We start from the raw sequence: 24,676 nt of genomic DNA, 5'->3' as shown, positions 1-24,676 counted from the left end.
CCATATCTCCTTTGCCTCCATCTCTACTGGTGCAGCTGGACAAGATCAGGCAGCTGTGACAACCCGCCTATCAGCCCACCACTCATGGAGGAAGAGCTGCCTGTAGCCCCTTGCAAGGTCTCAGCCTCACAAACCTAAAATTGTACAAGAATTACCCAGTACTATGTTTTCAAAATTTAACATATCACTTCTTACAGTCACTGACAGAGTGCCGTAGGCTAAAAAATAAATACCTAATGTAATAAAAGGATTATACTAGTTATATATGGGAACACTTTACATTGCAATGTAAAAATATTAATTATCCAGAAGCTACGAGTATTTTGTTTGACTGGCAGTGTGAAGCTCTTTTTCCAAGGAACTGAAAGAGGTCAAATAATGCATTGAATAGAAATGAAGGAAATAAGACATGCAATTTTAAGTCTAAGCTTGTGCATATTTCCAAGGCATGCAATCTAAAATTTATTCACCATTGCATTTATCATTTTGACATCCTTGTGGGGCAGACATGCAAATTCAGGCTAGGAAACATTAACATTACTCTCAGCATTTCTTTTCATACATAAACCCATATATCCTATGTTACATTTTATTTCTTTAATCTAATTTCCTCACCTTGATTCTTCTAATTCAGTCTGCCAGAACAGAAAGGGGATAGGTATGAAAAGGTAAAGCGTCCTTGCAACAGTTCCTTCATTCTGTACTGCTCAGTTCCTGTGTATGGCTTACCTCACAAGATTTCTCTTGTTCTCTCTCTCAGGTAGGGAGAACACTTTTCTATCCATTTCTGATGTGGCATTGTGAGAAGTGTACATGCTGCAAATCCCTTTGACCTTACTACTAGCACACAACAACAAACTGCTCAACTCTCATGCATTTTCTAATGCAAGTAATTAGTTAAATTACATATAGCTTTATAATTTAAATCCACAGTGCTTCAACACAGCAAACTGTAAGAGAACTGTGGTAAGGAAGAGTCAGATAATGAGATTATGTAGGCTACTAGAGCTTAAAAAGCTAGATTTCAAGCAACAGAACTTGGGTTAGGTCTGAGCTTGACTAAAGATGTCAAGGGTATTATATCTAATATCACAACATCTATACAATTATTTTGTAATATTTCACATTAATAATTATATATTTATAATAATATAAACATGATCCTTTTCTATTTCATAAATCCTTGGCCTTTGACTCATATTCAGATCAGGTTTAGTTCCATCTCCCTCTGGTCTTGGATTTAACAAAACAAAATTATGAGTTCAGTATCTGCAATTCAAATCTAAGCCATTGCCCAATAACTAAGACAGAATTTTCTGCTAAATTCTTGGCAATTGAGATTTATGTTGATACAAAAGGAGTTTAAAATAGTTGAAAATTCTTGTCTTGGCTTCTTACCATTACAGATTACACAGCCTTAGTGCAATAAACCAATATATAGAGAGAGACTTGCTAACTGTGAACAATGGAGCAAAGGGAAGTGATGGCATGGAGTTTGCTTTTGTAGAGACACAGTGAAGGCACTCTGCAATCTCTCTTGGGACCACAGCCACTACGAACAATATTCAGTCAGGGCTCCTGTTTTTCACTTCAGTTTATACAAACCACAGCACTCTCTGAAGCTGCATTTGGAAGCACGCTGTCTGCATTCTGCTCTGTAGCTCTAATTTTATAAGCTGTCAGCATACTCACGCTGAGTAAAGTAGCACAGGTCTCATATCTTATCAACTCAGTGCTTGATTAGCAAGTTTCATGAGTCCTAATTATTAGTTAAAATCTGCATTTCCCATTGCAGTGCATTTAATTCATTAATTTTAACGTTATATTAAAAGTTAATATATATTTTCTTCCTAGAGTGCAGGTGGTTTACAGCATGGATGACTGGCAGGGGAGAGAAACCTGTGCACAGCTCTTTTATATAATGCTACTGAGAAGATTATAAAGTATCAGAAACTCAATTAATACAAAAGCTAGCTACCAAAAGGAAGTCTAACTTATTTGCCTATCACATTTAGTAATCTCTAAGGCAGCTATATCCTGCCACAATCACCAAGAGAGGAAATTTAATTCAATCCAATCTTTCAACAGTGACAACAAGCTAGTAAACTAATAAGTCACCACTGTCACTCTTCTCTGCATCTTTCAAGTTCTACTAGCTCCTTCTGAGACCTAAGCACCAGAAGCACACAAAGCTCTCAAGCCTTAGAATCTGCATTGATTCAGTGTCTTAAAAAAAAGTGCTAACACATCATCATCTACACCTTTTCTAATAATTCCTTACTTATTACCTATACAGAGTTTATTGTATTGTATACACACATACAGGCAAAAAAACCCCAACAAACAAAGAAACCAAACCATTAACTGTCATAGAGTTTTGATTACCATTAGCTATAGAACCTACATATCACTTCCAGGTTCCAGGCACACACAGTATAAGAGCATGGCACGCTGATTTGCATCTCACCACCAATTCTAGCTGCCAGAGGTTATAGTTCTTCCCGGGCATTGTATTTTACATCTTTAATCAGTATTGAGCATTAGAAGTATTATTGCAGGCAAGCATAGTGCTACGCAGTAAATAAATATACTCTCCTCAGCTTTTTACAGTAGAATCTGCTATTTTGGTGCAAGTTATGATTTTTTGGGGGGGCAGTTAGATAATCTAGTCAGTCTTTACAGTGCATACTTCAACAAAAAGGTTGTGAAAGCTATGATTAAGAGCATTCCAGTAATTATTTAACTCCACTGAAGATCACGAAAAAAGAAGAGAACTAATGAGAACTAACGTTAACTAGAATTCTAAAGTTCTGAAAAACACTCAGGTTAATTTTCTATTCATTAATGACTAATTACATTTTGTAGGTATTCTCCTTTGCCTCTCTCCCTATTTATTTTTTTAAAGGAAAAATATTATGTATTCCTTTGAATTAAAAATCTTAAAAAACCCAACAGCTCCGGTTTCATTTATCTGATAAAGCAGTGTAATTGAAGGAAAATAAATTAAATAACCAATTTTTCCCTCCAGTGTTATACAAACTCAGAAAACACAAGGTCTGCAGGATGGGCTTCTGGCAGTATAAATTCCAATGCTACAAAAACCTCATTCTTCATTCACACTTAAGTTACAATGAAACAACGTGGCAGAACAAAGTGACCACTGCTTGCACGTCAAAAAGGGTAAAGTCAATGTTAAAATAGCACTCAAATCTGCACTGTTCTTTATTGTATGAAATTTGCTATTTTCCCTTATTAGAAAAGAAGAGGAATGAAACATCTGTAGCAGCTTCTCTTTTCCCTCTGAGAAGCATTAAGATGCAGCTTCATCTTTCAGTTCTCTCCACTCTGCAATTAATTGGTTTAGATCATACAGACTAAGCACAATTGTAGCAAGCATCTTTCAGTAAAACTGTCTTTGCAAGAAACTAGTCTTGAAATAGAAAATAAAAGAATTCCTTAGCTTTCCTACGCTCCTGAACTAAGTACACATTAACATAGGCATCTACCAGTGTTAGCTACTACAGAACAAGAGATATTGAAGTTGCATCCTGGTTTTATTACTCAGATTAATTCAGTATAGAATTTAAATTGAAATTTTATCTCCTACCTTTACTCATGAGAAATTTGGGCATTATCACAAGCACTTTCTGTCTCACTGTACCAGTTTGATGGTTGCAAAACAGTCAGCTTTCCACTGCTAAACAAAACAGCTTGAGGTTCAACAAATCAGCAGTGTTGGCATCTGATATAGCTAAAGTAAGGGGGAGGAGAGTAGTTGCGAGATGACAACTTCATTTCCACTTCTGTGCAAATTAAATGTAGGCTGGGGCACAGAAATGGGACAAAATTAGACATTACATGTAGGACTGCAGGCTGTGGTTGACTAAAGATATTAGTACAGGAAAGAAAAAGCCAATTAAATGAGTAGTTTAACTTACAAACCACAGCATTAATAATGCTTGTAAAATTACAAGACAATAGCAACAAAAGTCCAGCTCTGGAAATTCAACACTGAACACCTCCAATGGCAGCCTAATTCCATTCTACAAAGTCTCCATTGGAAAATGCATCGTATTCACTACTCTAGTGCCACCACATTGGAGAAAAACATATACAGAAGTAACAGCTGTGATCACTGAAATATGAGCAATTAACAGCTGAGTAATAAAAGATAACAGAAAAAGTGTAACATCCTCTTCTGATGGTTTCTAATTCTTCTTTAATGCTAATATATACAACATATTTAGCCACAACTGAGTAACTGTTCTAACTTCTATCACTCAGATATCTTTCAACCTGCTAACCAGAAAAATAAGCACAATATTTCACAATCTTCTATTGTGTTAGGCTATTTTTAATGGCATTTTATAACTAGTAGGAGATTTATTGTCTACTCGGAAGCTGCCCAATAGGCAGCTAACGTATCATTGCTGCAGCTGTCTCTGAATTTGTCATGTTACAAAGCTGACTCAGATGGCTATTTTGTGCCAGAAGATTTTTGGCAGTAGTAGCAAAAATCCTAGTAATATCCCCTCTGGAGTGCACAACTGCTACTCTTGGAAGGGTGGAAAAGGCCAAGAAAAAAAGTAAATCAGCTGATAAATCAAATAAGATGGTTTCAAAAAACTTCAGTAATCATTGTCAGAAGTTCACAGGAGATGAACCCTAACGCTAATCAATTCTTCTAAGAGCATCCCATTAAAAGTTTGTGGAAAGAAGTCCAGACACAAATACTTGTTCATTACAGCATTTCTCTCCCTCCTCTTCCAATGAATGATTAATTTTTGACTTTGTTTCCCCAGCCATGTTATTTTTTAAAATAATTTTCAGGTAACATTGCCCAGGTCACACAGAGAAACACTTAAATATTTGAGGCTTTGAATAGTGGAGAAAGTATATTTTTTACAGCAATATATCACCTCGTTCATACAGGTTGAAGTTTTGTGCTCAGCTGGGAGAGACAAGAAACAAATGCCTGCCATAATCAAGATGCATTTGCTTCTCAGTCATTCCCAAGAAAACATGAAAATGATTTCCTTTACAAACCATCTGCCCTACTGTTTTCCTATGTAAATCTTCCCAATGTAAAGATTGCTTTATTTGTCTAAGTTCTGCCCAAGGATAACAGGAATGGGTGTGGGATGAGGTGGTCAGGGAAAGAAGGCAGGCCAAAAAAAAAAAAATTCAGATGCTAATGCATAATTTCTCCAAATAGATATGACATAGGGGAGCAGGTTTTAAAAGCAACATAAAGAAGGACACAAAATAACACAACACAAAATAAGATAACTGTAATTAGCTCACAAACAGATCTCTTCAGGAAAGAAGCATTGAGAATTACAAATAGGCCCACCTAACCTCTCTATTTACGTAGCAGAGATGCAACTTGGATTACCTCAAGACTGCAAAAGTATAAATCATTAAACAGTGACCTACATTAAATCTTTAAATAGGGTATATATTTAAGACTCAAATATTTATTTACAGATTTTATCCAGTTATATATATAAACGTAATCTCACAAATCAGTTAAAGCTTCCACCTATACCCCAGTTTAAAGCAGCTGAAGCATACCACTGCTTTTTCTCTGATTAGACTTACCCATAAAACCAATCCAAAATGAAAACAAAGTTACTAATATCCCTAGTTAAAAGGGAAAAAGTCCCAAATAGCTATGCCTGGTTTGGAATTACTCCTTCAGATGGAAATTACGTTCATTTTGAATGTGAGATTTTACTGATTTTGGGGTGTATTTTTGTTTGGGGTTTTTTTTTTGTTGTTGTTGTTTGTTTTAAAGGAATTATTTTTTCATTGCCTCAGTGTTCAGGTCTTTTTGCCAACAGTAATTTTAGAGTAAATGCACTCAGAAGCAGCAGATGATGTGTGATGGTTTAGACCTAATTAAAACCTGAGCAAAAGCTTGGAGAACTTCGGGGCACAGGCAATCAAAGTACACCATCAGAAATTCTCTGGCATGTAGAAAGTGAAAACCTTTGGCTACAATAATGTGTTGTATTGAATTAACCATCTTTTGCATAGGAAAAAGCTTCGTTAGTGCAAAAGTTGTTTAAACAGACCCCGTGCCAGCCTCCCTTAAACAGCAGCTGGCATGTGTAAGAGGACACACATATATCCACATCTAGGAGAAGGATATAATCAGAATTTCTTTCTTCCAAACTAGTCTCATTTTTTCTGCAACAGCTGCTGCGGGGCACTGAAAGTTGGAGCAAGCTAGAACAAGCTAGAACATTTTTCAGATTATCTAGTTTGCGTGAGCAATGTGGTTGGCATCTGGTGGCTCTAAAAATAAGTATTTATCTTTAAAAAAAAAATTTTTAAAAAAAATCAGTCCTGAGATGGTGAAATTAATGTTTCACATCCCTTTTGGCAGCTTGTATCTCTCCATTTGCCAGCTACTCTATCTTCTTTCTATTTTCTCCAGTTGAGTATGTTTCATGGTTATTCAGTAGATTTATGTATTTTCTTATGCTATTGCCTTAGTACTGTCAAACATCCAAGACGATAGTTTCTGCTAGCTAATTCTCTTCCTACTAGGTGACAAGGACTTCAAAGACAAAATGATCATCTTGAGTCTTTATTATCCAACCTTCCCACTCGTGCATACACTGCATGTAAAGTTTGTTTGAGGTGCAACTTGATAGCAAAGGAAGACACAGCGCACATCAGTATCTGCAAATCCTGTCAATGCAGATGAGCTGTTAGAATTCAGTATCAAACACAAAAGGAGAGATAGGCCCTTCATGCACTTAATCACCAGGCTAGATAAGTAGATTTGTCTATGACTACACATGAGATACGAATACTACTGAAAATCTCTGCATGTTTTAGTGGCATATCAAAGCTCAAAACAAAAGGAAATAGCTTTTGAGTACCAAGATCTAAATCCTACCTGAACTGACTATTTAAAAGTGAAAAATTTGCAAAAATCACCAAAATCCAGTATGGAAGAAAATTAGGATTTCCAGACATCCTTTATGCCTAGACAAATTCTCTACAGGTATCAGGAAAGCCCACAGAACTGTCTGTCCATGTTGCATATGATTAATATTTTTTATGTTCCAAGAAACATTTTAAATATCTTTGCATCCATAATTAACTTATCATGGCCAATTAGTGCTGCTAATGATTCTTTCAGAAAATAAATACATCGCTGATGCTGCATTTTTCCACACCAACACAACTGCACATGCATCATGAGACCATGGGTCTAAGAAATCTCACTTCATACAGCACTTTTCACCTTAAAACCTGCAGTGTCCTTCTACAGAGAGCAATGCAATGTAACAACCTCTGGAGATTTTCCTAGGCTCACACTTCACCACAGCATTATAAAGCAGATACAAGATTTCTGAGGAGAGCAAACAACCAGACAAACAGCTGATAGCTTGCACATTTATAAAATCTTGGCTGAAATTCAGCCTTCTAACAGCTGCAGCCATGTTCATGACATCTTGAAAAAATCTGAACTTCAGTCCTACAAAGATTTGCTTTTGTGTGCAAGTTTTTGCTGCCCTATTTTAGGACTCAGAAGGACTCATCACATCTCTCTCTCAGGGCGAAGCTTAATTTTTAATGAATTGTAATTAAGAACTCAAGCACCACCCTCTGTCCACCCCCGCATGGCTTACAACTCCAGCAACCATCTCTCCAGTATCCCTTTTCCTCCCTCTTCAGTACTGGAGGCAGAATGTACTGAGTGTAGGACCCTCCCATCTCTTCACAGAATTAGACAGATGAATAAACTGGGACCAAATCAGGAAGCAATTCAGATTATGGCATTATTTCAAAAGCTGTGTACTTTGAACATTCCTTGAAATGCCCGCAGAAATCTGAAGATCAGTAATTTTATCAGCTTTCATATCTAGGACACATTTTACATAGCGAGAGCTTTCAAGGGTTGAGGGTTTAGTATTCTGAGCTGTCCTAAAAATCAGAGTATAGAAAAAAAATCCAGGACAGAATCCGCCCTAAGACCAAGAACAGTTAGAAGACTTACACTGCAGATGTTAATGTCCATACTGCCGTCAGCTGTGTTTGATATTATTTGGCTAGTGCCAGAGTTACGCAAAGCACTACACAAAACACTAGAAATCAAGGTTTACTCCAAGGAAATTTGTCTCTCCACTTTTAGGAAAAAAACACAACACTGTGTAGAGGTTCACAAACTGTACAGAACTACTTAGGTAGTCTTCCTCTCTTGTTATTATTTGAGTTGTGGATGCCCCTTCCCTGGAGATGTTCAAGGCCAGGCTGGATAGGGTTGAGTGACCTGGTCTGGTGGGAGGTGTCCCTGCCCATGGTAGGGGAGTTGGAACTAGATGTTCTTTAAGGCCCTTCCAACCCAAACCATTCTATGATTCTATGATTTCAGACATCAAAGCTTTTGGTAGCATACTCATAATTATGACATATCAATGAATTTAAAAAAATAGAAAAAAAAAAATCACCATCCTTATTTTTTTTCTGCAGACCCACAAAATAATTTATAATCTTCTCCCCCTCCTCAGCTTTTCATTTCACTACTTCCATACTGCTTTCATCTGGACCTGTTGAAAGATACACCCACACTCTTCCCAATTCCATTCCAAACTGGAGGTATCTTATTTTGCAAGCTATACTTCATTGGTTTATAATTTGTTATTGAGTCTCCTTCTCATATAATTATGGTATACAGAAATCTATACATGCACAAAAACTGCTGCATAGTAGTTTCACTAGAACAGATGCCAGAGTTAGTATTATATATTGGTTTTTCACAGCAGTGCAAAAATTTAGACTGGTGGGTGCTCTTATCTACGTCTGATCGATTATGGAGCCACGCAGGTGCTGTACGGAGCATTGAGCCATGCAGTAATAACTTCTGACAGTCATTTGCAGGATTTGTGCTCGATAAACTAAAGTTGTAAATCTGATAATCCTACCATTCACTTGGCTTTTAATAAAATTTCAGTCACATATGTGTATGTGTGCACACAGTTACATATATGCACTCTGGTTTGCTTATTTATGAGCACATCAGTTGAGATTTATGGGCAGAACACTAGTAAACAACTTTGACAACTATTTTAATTTTATCTGGAGAGAGGCAATAACATGAAAAAGACTAAAGAATTATTCTATGCTTCAGCTACCATTTTAAAACTATAATATACAACAACTCCCCCCGGAGATTTGGGTACTTGTGGCAATTTTAGTATTTCAAGAACTACAAGTTCACTTAGAGGTACTAGAAAAAAAAACAGCAAAAAGCTACTTCATTATTTTCAATCCCAACAATAAACATGGTATATTAAAGGCTTCAGCACATGAATGATCTTAGAACTTTCTAATGATATGAAACATTTTGAGATCCACTGTTCGCCACAGATAGTGTGGGTTTATTTGCTATGATCTAAACTTTAATATTCAAGCAATGTTTATAAAACACTGTTGATAGTAGTTAACATGCTAGGCTTGTTTTAATTTAACTACAGAAGAAAAACCTCTGTACAGATAGCGCTACAGAAAAATTTATTCCACTAGATGCAAATTTAGTTGGATATTCACTGGGAAAAAAAGTCTTGAATAAATCACCATATCATCATGGCTTCTTGGCCTCACTGACTGACACGCTACAGGACTATGAAGGGAGTGGAAAGAATAGAAAAAGAAAAATCCCTCTTTTCAGCCCAAGTCTGTTAAAAAAGCTATGATTTTAGAAGCTTTATTTTCCTGCATTCTCCATCTTTGTTTTGCACTTCGTTTTTCAGCAAGCCTTCCAAATGGTAAAGACAGAATTTGATCTTTGAACACTTCTTTTACAGATATTTCTATCTCTACAAACTCAAAACTAAACTTTTGCCATCCAAGAAGTGTAAAAAACAAAAAAACCCCAACACCCCAAAAACAACAAGAAAAAATAAATCAGTCTCAATAACGTGCATCATGACACAAAGCAGCCCACAATTCACAGGAGTGGAGGGGGAGAATGAAAGTTTAGCCTATTTTGGAAGAACAGCTTTTCAAAGTGCCCTTTTTGCTCAAACGGGATCATTTTTCTACAGAAAGTTCCAGCCAAACTCCTGCCTGGACCACTCCAAGCACAGAAGTGACACGAGCTTCTGGCAACCTCCAGCACAATTAACACGGAATCACAACAAAAATTTCCTCCACCCCTGCCCCGCTTCTTCAAAGTACACAGAGACAGACCTTGTCCTGGAAAAAAGTAATCTAAATCAAAATAAAGAGGAGAAAAATATCATTATTAACCTTCAACAGAAGTACAAGTGAGCCACAGAGGAACTCAATGATTCACTAGATGTCACACGTAGTGTTTATAGCAGAGCTGGGAAATAAACCAAGAATATCTGAACCATGGTAGATCTCCTGTCTCATAAATTTAATTTTCATTTTCACCAAAGCTTTAATAAATAAGAATGTGCATCCCAAACACCAGACCTTTGTAAGAGTTAGGTATAGTTAGAAGCTCTTTAAAATGCAGAGGTAATTGTCAGAGATCTGTAAAAGGTACTGGGAATTAATCAGCTATTTCTCATCCTAAACCGCAGAAAACAAAGTCACAGAATCATCAAAGCTGGAAGGGACCTTGCGAGGTTAGCTAGTCCCCAGCATCCCACTCAAAGCTGGGTCAGACACTGAATTTAGATTAGGTTGCTCAAGGCTTTGTCCTGAACAGCCTCCAAAACCTCCAAAGAATCATGTATTTAAAATGAAAGTGACATGAAATATATCAAGGAGAAAATATCCTGAAGAGATATCCTATTAAGCACCTTTTGAAGAAAGCAGGCACCATCACAGACGATACTATTTCACATTACCTCTGTAAAACACTTGACCTGGCTTGGCTGTGCAGCAAGTGAGGGCAACAGGAGGCCAAAAAGATGACAGAAAACATCAAGTCAGAAATCCAACCTGTCTGTATTCCGGTATCATTTTTCTTTTAATTTCAGTTTAGTGTAAGAACAACCCCACCCCCAAACCAAGAAGTCTTGGATCAACCAGCTGTTTCAACAGAGACACTGTGTGTGTGTGAACGCACATACACACACCCCTTGTCCTGTGTTTGGGAAAACCCTGTTATGACATTTGTACACCACTGAGTATGGAAGCATCTGGAAAAGCATCAAGGTGAAATAATGATAACTGGGGCTCAGAGTACTATAAGGAAATTACTACTAAATAATAGCTTATTTAAGATATAGTCAAGATGAAGCATTTTGTCACATCTTGGGAGGCAAAGTTTTTCTACTTCATCCCTCTGTCATTCTTTTTTTCCTTTCTATACAAAAACAAAATAAAAAGATTTGTTTTAAAAAATAACATAAATCAATATTTTAAGAGAAAATTATTTTCTAAGAAGTATGTTTTTGAGATAACTCAGTGAAATGGTGGTGAACTGTAAATCTTAAAACAAATTGCACATTTATTTTGGATAATACTCTCTAGCAATCATTGTCATTTATGCCTTTTAAAGAACACACAATGTTGCCTGTGTAAACATTATTTTGTTCCCCTGATTGGTTTCAATAAAGTAATTTTTCCAGGCAGAACATCTAAATTACTACATATTGAAAAGTGTAATGTCCTACACCCATCTGGTTTGGATTCGTGAAGTGGATTGTTTTTCATACATTTTCACCTGTGTGGAATAAAACTGTGTTGATGAAGCAGTAAATATTTGTTTATTGGACACAATGAAAGATGAATTCTGAGCACAGGCCACCATTAATTTCTATAGTTACTCTGCCAAATATTTACTTAAAAAAACATCAACAACCAAATCAAACAAAACAGAACACACTTGCAGAGTGACCCATGGGGTTCAAGCACACAGCCCAGCAGCTTGCTGCACATCAGAAAGCCTTTTTGGTTATCATCTGCAACTGCTTGCTTTTTTGACCTCTGTGATGTTAGCTTTTATGCACCTGAAATAAAACCTATTCCTGTTTTCCTTCTGATACACTGGAGAGTGTGCTGAGTAGCTATGACGCATACTGAGCTCTCAGTTTATGGAGTTGCAAAATCGCTCTGCCAAGTCCCTGGGTAAGAAGTGCTTTGTAATTCAACTAAAAACAAACCAACCAGCCCAGCCAGCAAGCCCCACTCACCCACAAAACCTATCCCCTAGCTCATGAGGAAAGATAAGAAATTTAATCAGGAGACACGCAACAAAAGTTATATATAAATAGAAAAGTTGGGTAGGGAGCGAAAAAAAAAAAAAAGAAAACCTCAAATTCACTAAACCAAAAAAACAAATGTTTTCTTGCTCCTCCTCTTAGCCAGCTGGCATGTTATCTTCTCCAGACTATGTTGAAGCCCTGGTTTCCTTTTTTATATCTCTAGGTTACCTATCTTTACATTATGCATAGCATAAAGATGAGAATCTCCAAAAGGGAATGCTCCCACTGCTGAGCTTTCCAAGACTGCTGTACATCAGGCTGGTTTTGATTTAAGTTCCTGATTAATTAGGATGTGCTTAATTTAAGGCATCTAGGAATGACAGTAAGCTACAAAAAACAACTAACTTTATTCATGTTGTTTGGGAACTCTTACAGTCCAACCTTTAGTTAAGCATTCTGTCTGCAGATGAGGTTACCTGCATGAACGGTACTGTTGTTTTCACACACTGAAAATGAGGACTAACTTTGTGACTCGGAGCGTAGGCGTCCACCTCTTTAGGACAGGCTTTTACGGCGTACTACACTGTACAGTACCGTATGGCACAAAGGTGTCCAGCACTTCTATAAGAGCAGGCAAATGTGTTACTGTGTCCTCTTGCCTGGATTTCAGAGGGTGCAACTCTCTTAGAGACCCACAGCAATAGTACCCCAAGTGTCCACTTAAGTACTTTGAGAACTAGCCACTGTCTGAAAAAAATTCCACGTGGAAAGCTAATGCCTTGCACATTTGAAACAGAGGTCATTATTTAGGAACATAGGTTTGCAGATATTCATTTAAATGCTCTTATTTTAAAAATAAAATCACATGACATTCTATTCCAGTGCATCTGTACAGTTAGTGATTCATCTAATCAGTTTGCTCTTGTGCAGTCTCATTTACTAAGTAATTGCAAGTATAAGTACCTCTGAAATTGTTTTACTGGGTTATTCCATGGCAGTTACATGAGGGTGAGCTGCAATTTACCCCCTGTCCAAAGGCAGTGCCACGTCCTAACTTCCATCGGCATAACTTCAGCAGAGAAGTTTTAACCCTAAAAGGTCCCTAGACTGTCTTTTCAGTGTGTTAATATTGGTTATGTGGAAAAAGGGTGAAGAAAAATCCACATCAGAATTCCTAAAATTAGCTAGCCCTGATCTAGCATTCTGGCCTTCACGTGACCAATATTCAGAGAAGTTTTTGAAATACAAAAAAAAATGTAATTAAGTTATATTAGTATTCATATTTAGGTTGCATTTACTGCTGCCGACACTTCTCGATTCTGGCATCTCTTCGTCAGTTTGCTGCCTGTGGATTTATGCATTCAAGATATGCTAACTCAGGGACCTCCACAGCAGTCTCCCCTGCAGACCGTTCACAGGTTTGAAGATTCATGAGAAGACTGTGGAACAGATTGAACTGTTACAGGGGCTGAGTCCAGCCTACAGACGATGCCTCTGGCTCTGCATCCTTACACCACAGTGACTGCAATGAGTTCTAAACTAATTAGTACATGTTCTACTGGCAACATATAGTCTCAGAAGCATGAAGCTCTGGACAACTAAGTGTGAAAATGTTTACTCAGTTCTCAGGTTCTTGCAGCATGTGATGAGCTGCTGTGGTTAAGAGCAGGCTGTATATGCAAACTAGTAGAATTCATTACCGCTCTCATCTGCTGTGAGAAGATAGCAAGACTGATTTCAATCAGCGTTTTTTAGATGCAAGTTGTTTACCTTATATACCTACAATTTCTAATGACAATCAAGAAGCATTTCACCGTACAACCTCCTTTCCCTCCTCCTCAAGAGTTTTAATCTAGAAGAGATTAAAAAGAGCAGGAACTGTGCAAGGTTTATGACTTGTTCAAGGCTGCAGAGCAAACGACAGTGAGAACTGCAGCTCTCTCATGTGACAGCCAGCCCAGCACACAGCCATCCTATGCTCGCTTCAATTAGCAGAGTTAGGATCCCATGGTTCAGTACTATACCTGTTCATTGATTATGTTCTTTATGTTTGGTTAGAAAGAATGAAGGAAAAAGAAGCCAATATGGGGTTTTTTTCTTTTTCTTTTTTTTTTCCCCTAAAGGATGGTTTAGGATATCTTACCAGTCAGCTACTGTTCGTCACAAAGTAGTCTTTGTGAGATTTTAAGCATCAGGACATGAAGTAGCATAAATTTTTATGCCTATGCTAATGTGCCTCATTCATATGGGTGTGTTAGTGCAGTTATTACCTTTGTACTAATATGGCTCTGATTCAGAACTAGCCTGGAGTAAAGACAGAGCTATTGTACATCTATACAACAGAAGAGGTATCCTTTCCCCTGTGATCAGGATTTCAGTTTGTGATGTTCATAATTTTATAAGAATATCTACTGAGATTTAGAGCAATAATTTTGAGTGAGACAGGAAGAAGTTTAATTGAAATACAGCATTTTCTGCTCCTTAGTACTTAGCAGCCTAGCATACAGGTACTTTAAATATAGTTCTAATAGCTGTTGTCTTAAAGTGGTCATGTTAAGAGTATATAAAGATATGTGGTATATAATATACTCTTTTGCCTCTAGCTGTCAGTTAGAGTCAGCCTGATTTTTGAGGGCCAAAGTCATTTGAGTGGCTTGACACCTAATATGTTTCAGTCTAACTAGAGTTTGAATGGCAAGTAAATAGTAGAGCTTGCCTGCATTTCTATGAAAGTCATATAATGGACATCTTTCAACATTTTTCAACAAGAAAACAACTGTGGCTTCTTATATTCATAACAAAATATTTTTTATGCATAATATGTTAAGAATTCACTGTTCCAGAAATTAAATCACTCTTTGTGAAATAAAAACAATAAAATGATGTCACCCAACATTTAATGAAAAATGTGACAATTTCACCAGTCACTAATAGAAGTGCGTGCCTGCAGTGTCAGTGATACTCAGGTTGTGCTTGCATCAAAATCACTGATTTGGGGTTTTTATTGTTGTTTTGGTTTTTTACAGGTTCAGAGTTTAAAACATTTTTTTTTAAACTTTGTTTCCTATTTCAGTAATTCAGATAAACTATCACTCTTCCTAGGAAAGCAACACTTAAAAATATGATAGAAAAACAACCTATTCCATGAACATTAGACACCAACCAAGATAACAGCCAGATTTGTAGATCCATATTCGTGACCAAAAATGAAATTACAGGAATTCCTAAAAAAAGTCAGTAACCTAGTCTGGCTAGCAGCATGATGCACCTTTAACTTCACTGCATGCTGACAAGAAGGTTCTTAGCAGGATTGTCCCAACAGCCTGAGCATAACTGACTATTACAATAGTACAGCTTTAAGCACATATATGGCCAGATGGTTGTACAGTGCATCTGCTGCTCTATAACCATCCAATATCAGTCCTGTGCACATTCAGTGCTACTTCTGAATGTACATAGGTGTTTTGATTGTGCAACATCACAGTGCTCTTTGCTAAACAGAGCATAATGGTATGGATTAAATTTGGAAACTTGAAGTGAGAAGTCCCATGGAAGTCCAGACATTATGTATAGCCTTAAATGCCCACTTAAGAGCATAGAACAGGTGCTGTGATAATTCTGTAACTCTTAAGAAAATACATATGCACATCAGTACTCCCACTGACTTAATTCTGAACACTCATCTGAACATTTCTTCGTATGAATAAGACCTGAATAAACACGTAAGACCATAAAAAAATTCAGCGCAAAGTATAACTAAGACACACATTGCATTAGTCATATAACTTCACTGGGGTTTAAGATTCACTGTTCAGATCTCTTGTAACTCAACTGAAGTCATGTATAAATCAGCTAGGAAAGTAGCTACAATCATTAAGGAAATGCTGGTCTCTCTAACTTTGTCTTTAAAACCCTTAAATATTTAGAAAAGTAAAATAACCCAAACAAATCAACCAAGAAATTGCAATTGCTGACAAGTTATAAAAAAACATAATATAGACTAATATTCACATTAAAAAAGTTTTGGTGACTGGACATCTATTTGACAATACTCAACTGGTTGGTTAGGGAGAAAAGAAAGTAGAAGGCTGGTTAAAGAAATGCCAAATCTATTTTAAAAGGAAAGATTATTTCCCAGAGTTTTCCCACTTGCAAAATCAAAATATTATACGTAGTTTTAGGTCAGTTTGCCCTGAATTTGACTACTTCACTGTGCTACTCCAAATATGTAAGTAAGTACCTGCCTGTTTGCAAAATACTTGTCAAGATGTTTTATAGCCCCCCTCTCCTCCACAGAGCCTGTGTCTCCACTCAGCATCTCCTTTGATCAGCAGCATCCACTCAACAACCGCTTATTCGCTGCACAGCTGTGTCCCTTTGCTTTCCCTCAATGCTTTAAAAAGTTGCAGGAGATGAACTTGCAGGTGATACCCTTTCCTGCTGAGGGCTGCTTAGTAGACCATTTCTTATCTTCTGTTACAAATACCCGGCCTCAGTGATCCATGCACACAGACACTGCTACTCAGCTCTGTTTATTTGGGAACACGGCCAAACAGCTGAAGAGGCAGAAACCAAAACCCACAATCATCAGCTGGCGCAAAACGTAGCAGCTATTTGCTGGGTAACACAGGTCGTTCTAAAACCAGCACAATTCTTCTGTTGCAAGCAGGTCTTCAGTCAAGTAGTGAATCAGAGCCTGCTTCTGGCTTCCCGTATTCTGCAGAGAACTACCCTGAGTTCACAGAACACTTGCCTCTCCAGGTGACTTCCCAGCACAGTACTGGAACAATGAAAAAGTTGCCCAACTGCAGGATATCATAGAATGGTTAGAGTTGGAAGGGACCTCAAAGATCATCTAGTTCCAACCCCCCTGCCATGGGCAGGGACACCTCCCACTAGAGCAGGTTGCTCAAGGCCACATCCAGCCTGGCCTTGAACACCTCCAGGGATGGGGCATCCACAACTTCCCTGGGCAACCTGTTCCAGTGTCTCACCACCCTCATAGTAAAAAATATGTATGAGAAGGGTCACCTAAAAGTGTTCATTAGGCAATAACAAAATGACTTAAAGATGGGAGAGGGTGAAACAATGGTTAATTCCTTTGACTTAACTTCTCCATATCATCCACAGACAAGAAAGAAATCTGACATTTTAATTCATAGAAGTAGTCAGAGTTTCACTGCAAATATACTTAATTTGTGAAAAGAAATTGAGAGCTTTCTAGGCAAAATAGATCTGCAGCTAAGGCCTTAGGAAAGCATGCAGCTGTGACTCCGAATTTGAGATTTTGAATCATTAGGGTTGAAAGTGCTTTTGGGAGGTCCAATCTCCTGCTTAAACAGGGACAGCACTGAACTTAACTGGGTTGCTCAGGGCTTTGCTTGAGGACACCTCAAAAACCTCCAGTGAGACAGAATCTCCCTGACAACCTGTTCCAATGCTTAGTTACCTTCAGAGTAAAGGAATTTTCCTTATATTCCATCATAATCTTCCTGTTAACATTTCTGACCCCTATATCTTGTTCTCCCGCTGCATACATTGACCAGGGGTTAGTCCAGCCCAAACACAGGACTTTCCATTTGCCCTCACTAAATTTCCTATGATTCTTGTTGACCTATTCCTTCAGCCAGTCTAGGTCCCAGTTAAGGAAAAGTGACAAAGGTAATTTCTGAGGATACAGATACCAGGATAAGTGAGAAACAGAGAAGAATCTAGACAACTTTGAAATACAGTCTTTGAAGCTCCAACTTAACGGCTATGATGCATGATTTCTCATAAATATAAGAAGATTTTCAAGAATTAATAGGTTATAGTACAGCTAGATGTCAGGGAGAAAACTTTCTAATGATAAGGACGGGCTACTGGAACAGATTACTCAAGGAGGCGGCAATGACACCTTCATCAGACTAGATGATCTCTTGATTGCTACATTATTCTATTATTTAAATAAGTGCACATAAAATAATCATAGGAATAGGAAAAACAGCGTATTTTGCTTTCAAAAGAAATGTAAATAAAACCTTCAAAAATTTCATTTAAAAAACATTTCTACAGGGGTTTTTGATGGTTTTGGTGGGTTTTGTGGTTTTTTTCACCCCAACAGTTTGCAGTGAGTTTTTTACCTTACCCCATCAGAACAATAATATCTAGGTAAAGAATCTGAAATAAGCATGTATGTGGCAGGGATGTTTTACAGTAATACTGTTGCTAACTTAACTGAAATAAAAAAAAAACTAAAAAAAACTACTTTGAAAACTGAAGTCTATTTAACTTTACTTCCCAGAACAAAACACAATGAAAACCTAGAAACACTCTTTAGTATATTCATTTTGACAATTTGAATGGGTTACTCTATTTATTTTCTAACCTATTCTCTTTAACCCAGAATCTTTACTGATTATTTTTAGCAATTACAGAATCCAAACTATTTCTTCAAAATCATAAGTGAAATAAATTCAAACAAAATGTTTTAAATACTCCTAAAATTAATTTTTTTCAGATGTTACAGAGAGCATAAATACTTGTCTGTATTTTTACTTTTATCCTATACAGTGACTACATGTTAGTACTTCTGTAGAATTTAAGGAATAAACTAATAAATCTGCATGGAAGCCAGAAAAAGGTCTAGAAATAATATGTGCGCACTGACTGGTCAGCCTGTGAAAGCTGCAGTCTGACAGCGAATTTTTCAAAGACCTGCAGGTATTCTTTGAGCTATGATACATTAACCTAGAAATAAATAATCCAAAACCTGAAAAATCCTAGCCTTTGAAATTACAGTGAGGCCAAAAAGTAGCCTTTCATTTGCCTTTCATCCCAGCTAACACCGGCATAAGAATTACAAGTAGGAGGAAAACTTTTCATTCTTGTTTCCATAGGAAACTAATGCTGCCTTCAGATGTACAGAAAATATGACATACTGTGCTGCTCTTTCTGAATCCATTTTTTAACAACACAGTGTGTAGCAGGATGAATCCACGTGTTCTTGAACATCAGGAAGCATCGCATGTGGCTTGACGCGCACGTTTGGCCAACGTGCCATACAAGGCACAGCGACTTCAACAAACCTGAGATAATTGGCATGGCATGATTTACCTGCTGGCTCTGTTCAGCTCAATTAGGACTTCTGGAGAGCACATCTCTGGAGACAGTTATTCACAAATGTGTCTGTCTGAATAATGTCTAAAATTATTATTTCTTCATCATTTTGCTCTCTTGCTACACCAGTCTATAGGTAAGAATAATAAAAAAGAAAAAATTTACTCTCGCAATTTTCTGATTTCAATTTACCTTCAATTAGACTTAAGTTTATACGTAAAATTTTGGGTTTCCCTTCATACCATTACAAAATGAACAGACTGAATACATTCAGAAAACATTAAACCTGTGATTTTCCTCTGTATTTAAGAGTAGTTACTCACTCCCTTATTTTTTCTAATGCAATTTTCTGGATCTATTTCTGCCAGATTCATAATGCATAGGCATATCTCCTTTCAACATTTAAAAATAAGTAAGTTCACATGCACTAAGAAAATCTATTTTATAAAAACTACATATTGTACTTAAAGTAACCATAATGTATTACTCAGTAGTATAGCTGGAGATATTTCAGGGAATATTACCAGGCATTTCCTGCAAGTGCTCTTGTAGCTCTGCAGTAGTAGGTAGCCTGGATGAAGCCAGTGGTTTGCTGACTCATGTTTGGAGTCTACAGACCAACAGAGCTCCCTGAAATGGGCTTCCATTTACATATACTTATTTACTTCTCCATTTACATATATTGAACCTTCAGTGAAAGGTATTCTATAATGAGGGCAAAGCATTGTGGAGAACATCAATGAAGTATCTCTGAGACAGAGATGGCAGATAGCCATCCTGTAACTGGAATAACTTAAAGGAAAAATGAACAAAGTGAGTCTGTGTTTAAATAGGAAGTGATACTTGTATCTTTCAGTAGCTAATCCTTAATTTTAAGTATCAGGCCAGACATTTCTTTACTGAATGAGAGTTTACACGCTCATATTTTGTTGTGATTTTTCTACCCCTCTCTACTCCAGGACAGCAAAGCACAACTTAAAGTACTGCCCCTGCTGCCTACACACACACGCACACTCAGAACCACTTTTTCCTCAACAAGAAGTGGGGACCCGAGACAGCTGCCCCTCACCATAAACCAAGAAAGCACAGTTACTCCTCTGAAACCCATGACAGCAGCTAAAATATCTGTTTGAGCCTTCCAAAACTACGCCAACATCTTAAATAATCCCTTGTCTTCCAGCACATTCCCAACAACGTAAGCTGAAGCTCCATTCATCACCAGGTGTCTAAATTTCTAACAATGATGATAAGTACCCAACATTCAAATCCAAAATCACACAACAAAGAAATAAAAGGATTCAAAACCATATATTAACACCTTTAAAGTCTAAAAATACCAGAGCAATGCATTCTAGCCACTGTTAAGTATTTATAAGAGTCCCACCGCAGTTCTGCCATTGCTTTAATTTTATTAATTATTACAACATCTCTATGAATAAAGGAAGTCCTTTCTTCCCACTTAAAGTCCTTTCTTCTTCACTTAAAAAAGGAAAGGCAGCTTTGTATCTTGCCCAAAGCCTTAAAGGCAATTTCTGGAAAGGTCTGCTGCTCTGTCTGAAAATCTTTTCCTTTTTTTTCTGTACATTTCATCCCTCTACTAAAGCAAACACCACATATATTAATAGTAACTTAAAATAGGCTATGGGCAGGCTCTAAAATTTATTGTGAAAATAGGAAAGGAAAAGTGTGATCATACAATTAAAAAACATGTCAAGCAGTACACTGACATATTAATTTAATATCACCCAGAGAACTAAAGCAATTTAATGTAGCACTCAAACATCTGCTTATACAAAGTCACTGCCTCCTGTAAAACCCATCTGGATGACTGTAGAGATGATCATATTTTGATATGGAGGTCCCTATCATTAGAGTTGCTATTAAGAAGTGAGTATTAGCCTTCCTGCTTTCATGATGAAAACATCCTGAAGTCTCCTGTGACACTATTCTACCTTCTTTCTAACCTCCACAGATGTAATCAGAGCTGCACCTGAATCAGCTGGTGGTTGCAGATTTGAGTACCGTGTTTTTTTTCTAAAACATGTGCTACCCATGTCTCTCCTCTAGCTCATTATCTTTAAAAGATAAAACTCAGACTTACACAATGAAATGCATAGCAAGATATAACCTTCAGTTTTACATGGCAGAAATCCATCATGATTTTTGCAATGAGAAAAATCCCTAAGGGATACACTCCAGACAACAAGATTACTCTTCTTTCAGAAAATATTCGTGCTGTTAAAAGTTGATATATCTAAAAGGACTGGAAAGTAAAGTTTCCTATTCATCCATAAGAAGCTACACCACAGGAACTGCAGCTGGCAGTCGAGATAGTACCTTTACTTAAAGAAGGCATTTATACACATAAGCAGTGAGGATAAGGTTATAAGCAATAAGGATATAGATTGCACACAGGTTACTGAACACAAAGCTACTGCGATAAAACAGAGGCTGAACACTTTGCCTTATACCTGGTACGTATTTCAGTCCCTGCAGGTTATCAGATGAAATAGGTAAAATTTAAAATAGGTAAATTTAATAGGTAAAATCATCATCATATCACTTCTGTGATTCTATTAACTTCCACAACTTCTAAATGCCAGAGTTTTCAGAAAAAGGGAAAAAAAGTAGTACACATACTGTGCAGCAAGTAACTATTGAAAAGCCTCTTCTTTTTCCATCCTAACATTTTCTCTCAGATATATCATGCAGGGTGAGGTATGTAAAATTCTGCACGCTTTAAAATGTTCTGGAAAGAATTAATGGTCTACCTAATTGTATACCTGGATAACTGAGTGGGGAAGTAGACATTTTGGAAGAGAGAGCCACCCTGCAGGAAGACCTGGATAGGCTGGAAGAGTGGGCTAACAAGAACCTTATCAAGTTTAACAAGGAAAAGTGTAAGTCTTGTACCCGGGAAAAAATAATCCATGAGTGCAGCACAGACTGGGGTCTACCTGGCTGGGGAACAGCTCTGTGGAAAGCTATCTGGGTGAAAACAAGCTCAATATGAGTGAACAGTGTTCTGCTACAGCAGAGACAGACAACAGGATGCTGGGTTGCATCTGCAAGGGCATCACCAGCAGAGGTAAAGAAGTCATTATCCCATTCTTCTACTCAGCGTTTGTCAGGCTGCACCTGGAATCCTGTGTTCAGTTTTTGGTCCTATGTAAAGAAAGACACGAACAGGCTGGAGAGGATCCAGAGAAGAGCCACAAAGATGACCAAAGGACTAGGAAGCCTGCTGTGTGAGGAAAGGCTGGGACAACTGGATTTGTTCAGCCCAACATGCTATTGTTTGATGTGGAAACTCAAGGTACCAATTCTAATTTTATTTCCTAAAATATCTAGAAATTGATTACATATTGATTCCCTCCTTTGCAAGGCAGAAGAGATGTGCCATGGTTAGCTTTGGATGCTTCCACTGGATTGAAATCAATATAAACCACAACATTACTAATTGAGTACAACTATAATTCTGGGACAGGGATCCACATTTCAAGAGGCTGGAACTGTGTTAGCAAAACATCTAAAAGCTGAGATGCTCAAGCTGTTCTGACCTTGGCAAAGGAAGCACTGGTGAACAAGCTCTCCTCTCCTCCCGCTCCCCCTTGTAATTGCCCATTCCAAGTAACTGACTTTTAGCATATATTTGATCAGAACACTACATGTCAATCTTTCCACACATTCCATGTATATGTGAAGCAAGTCGTTAACTAACATTAATTACATGATATTAAGTCACAGAATGCATGTCAGAAGCCATATAAATACTTAATCTGAAGAATTACTTAGAAAGTACATTTCTGCAGTAGTAAATAATTAATCGTCTCAGATCATTACAGCAATGACAGTAATTAAAGAAAATAAGACAGGACTGAAACCATTAACACATACTTTTTTTGAAGCTGGGATTTTTTACGTGGTTACCTTCTTTGTTTACTGTAAACTTATTCCAGTAGGTACAGGAAAACCTCATATTTTTGAGCATTAAAATAATTTAATGTTTATCTTGACCACTAGTGCCTCCAGAACTTCTGTGACTTGCAAAAATCTCCCAGTAAATTTTCCACTGTGTATGCAACCTGCTACATCCTAGGGTAGTATTCTCTATTACTATAAATTCATCGAGACTGAAAAGGAAAATCTTTGCATTTTTGCCAGCATGCCATAAAATGCTTATTTTTCCTTTTATTTCTAAATTGTGTAGAACAGTCTGTTTAGCTGGGGCCTGACTGATTGTAATTTGTCCTTGCAAAAAAAAAAAAAAAAAAAAAAAAAAATACACATAGCAAATTCCTTCAGCCCTAATGAAAACAAAGCCAAAAAATGTTACCATTAAAATGGCATTTATCAGGTGCCAGATGGATAAGTAAAACATTTTTGGTACAGGAAACAAAGTTACTATTTCAAATACCAGTCTATGCAAATCAAGAAGTGTTTTGGTCCCCTCACCATGCTTTTTCTGTAAATACCAATTTAACTGCTGAAACTATACAGCAACAAAACATGCAGTTGAGCTTTTCTCTTAAAAGTTTGCATAAACAAGCCAGCAAACTAAATATAAATGGTAAATCTATTATTACTAGTACAGCCTTTAAGACAAAATAATTCCTTTAAATTTTCACTGAATGTATTTATATATCTAAAGAATGGTTTCATCTTTGTCTAGCTGAGTTTAAGGGCTTTCAAATTGCAGTCGCTGTGCTACATGTATAGAAAGTGGTAAGTTCCAGCATATACAAAGGAAAGAGAACTTAAGCCGTGAAGCTGAATAAGTAACAGGGCAGGAGAGGAGTTAGTGTATAGAGAAAACAAAGCAGTAGCATTTAGTTTTACTAGGTAAAGCATTTTAGAAAATCTGGAAATTTAGTGCATTTGGAGATCTCACCCTTACAGTTTCATTGGGTGAATTCCAGTTCCTCAGTTACAAAATGAAGTGCTTATTATCCCCCCAAAATGTGGTCTTAACATTACTTTGGTGTACAAAGAAAACAAATGGCATTGCCATGTGTGTATACTGCATAGCAGGGCATCTTGAGATCAACAACTACACTTATGTTTGAAGATTAGGAGCCAGTCCAGCAATATCCCAATGCTTGAGAATATTGACACAGTCAATGGTTAAACGTATTTTTAGGGGAAAAATAGCAAAAACCAAGCCTCATTCAAATCTAAATCATATTATAGATACATTTAGAGGGGGGGAAAAAATCAAATAGGTATATAATATAGCTTTATTATAAAAGAAAGCTCTGTTCTAATCAATTGCTGTATGTTGGAGATCATACATGATCTTTATGGCAAGTCTCTGGACTTGCCTATATCGGCAATCAGACCCAAAATCATCCTGAAGCTATACAAAATAGGAATTTGAAGTAAACTACAGTGTTATAGCTATATGCTTTGATACTATGACATAATCCACATCTTTTTAA

General features: G+C 37.1%; 1 protein-coding gene across 1 annotated transcript in view; it reads right to left on the bottom strand.

Annotated features, from left to right (window-relative positions):
- Positions 1-24,676, bottom strand: part of NRG3 (neuregulin 3) — a 570,166-nt gene that overhangs the window by 249,517 nt on the left and 295,973 nt on the right. The gene's annotated exons all lie outside the window — the stretch shown is intronic.

The sequence above is a fragment of the Calidris pugnax genome, unplaced genomic scaffold (assembly GCF_001431845.1).
Source record: "Calidris pugnax isolate Ruff unplaced genomic scaffold, ASM143184v1 scaffold39, whole genome shotgun sequence".
Lineage (NCBI taxonomy): Eukaryota > Metazoa > Chordata > Aves > Charadriiformes > Scolopacidae > Calidris > Calidris pugnax.
The sequence above is the reverse complement of the archived record's forward strand: the minus strand, read 5'-3'. Positions and strand labels throughout refer to the sequence as shown.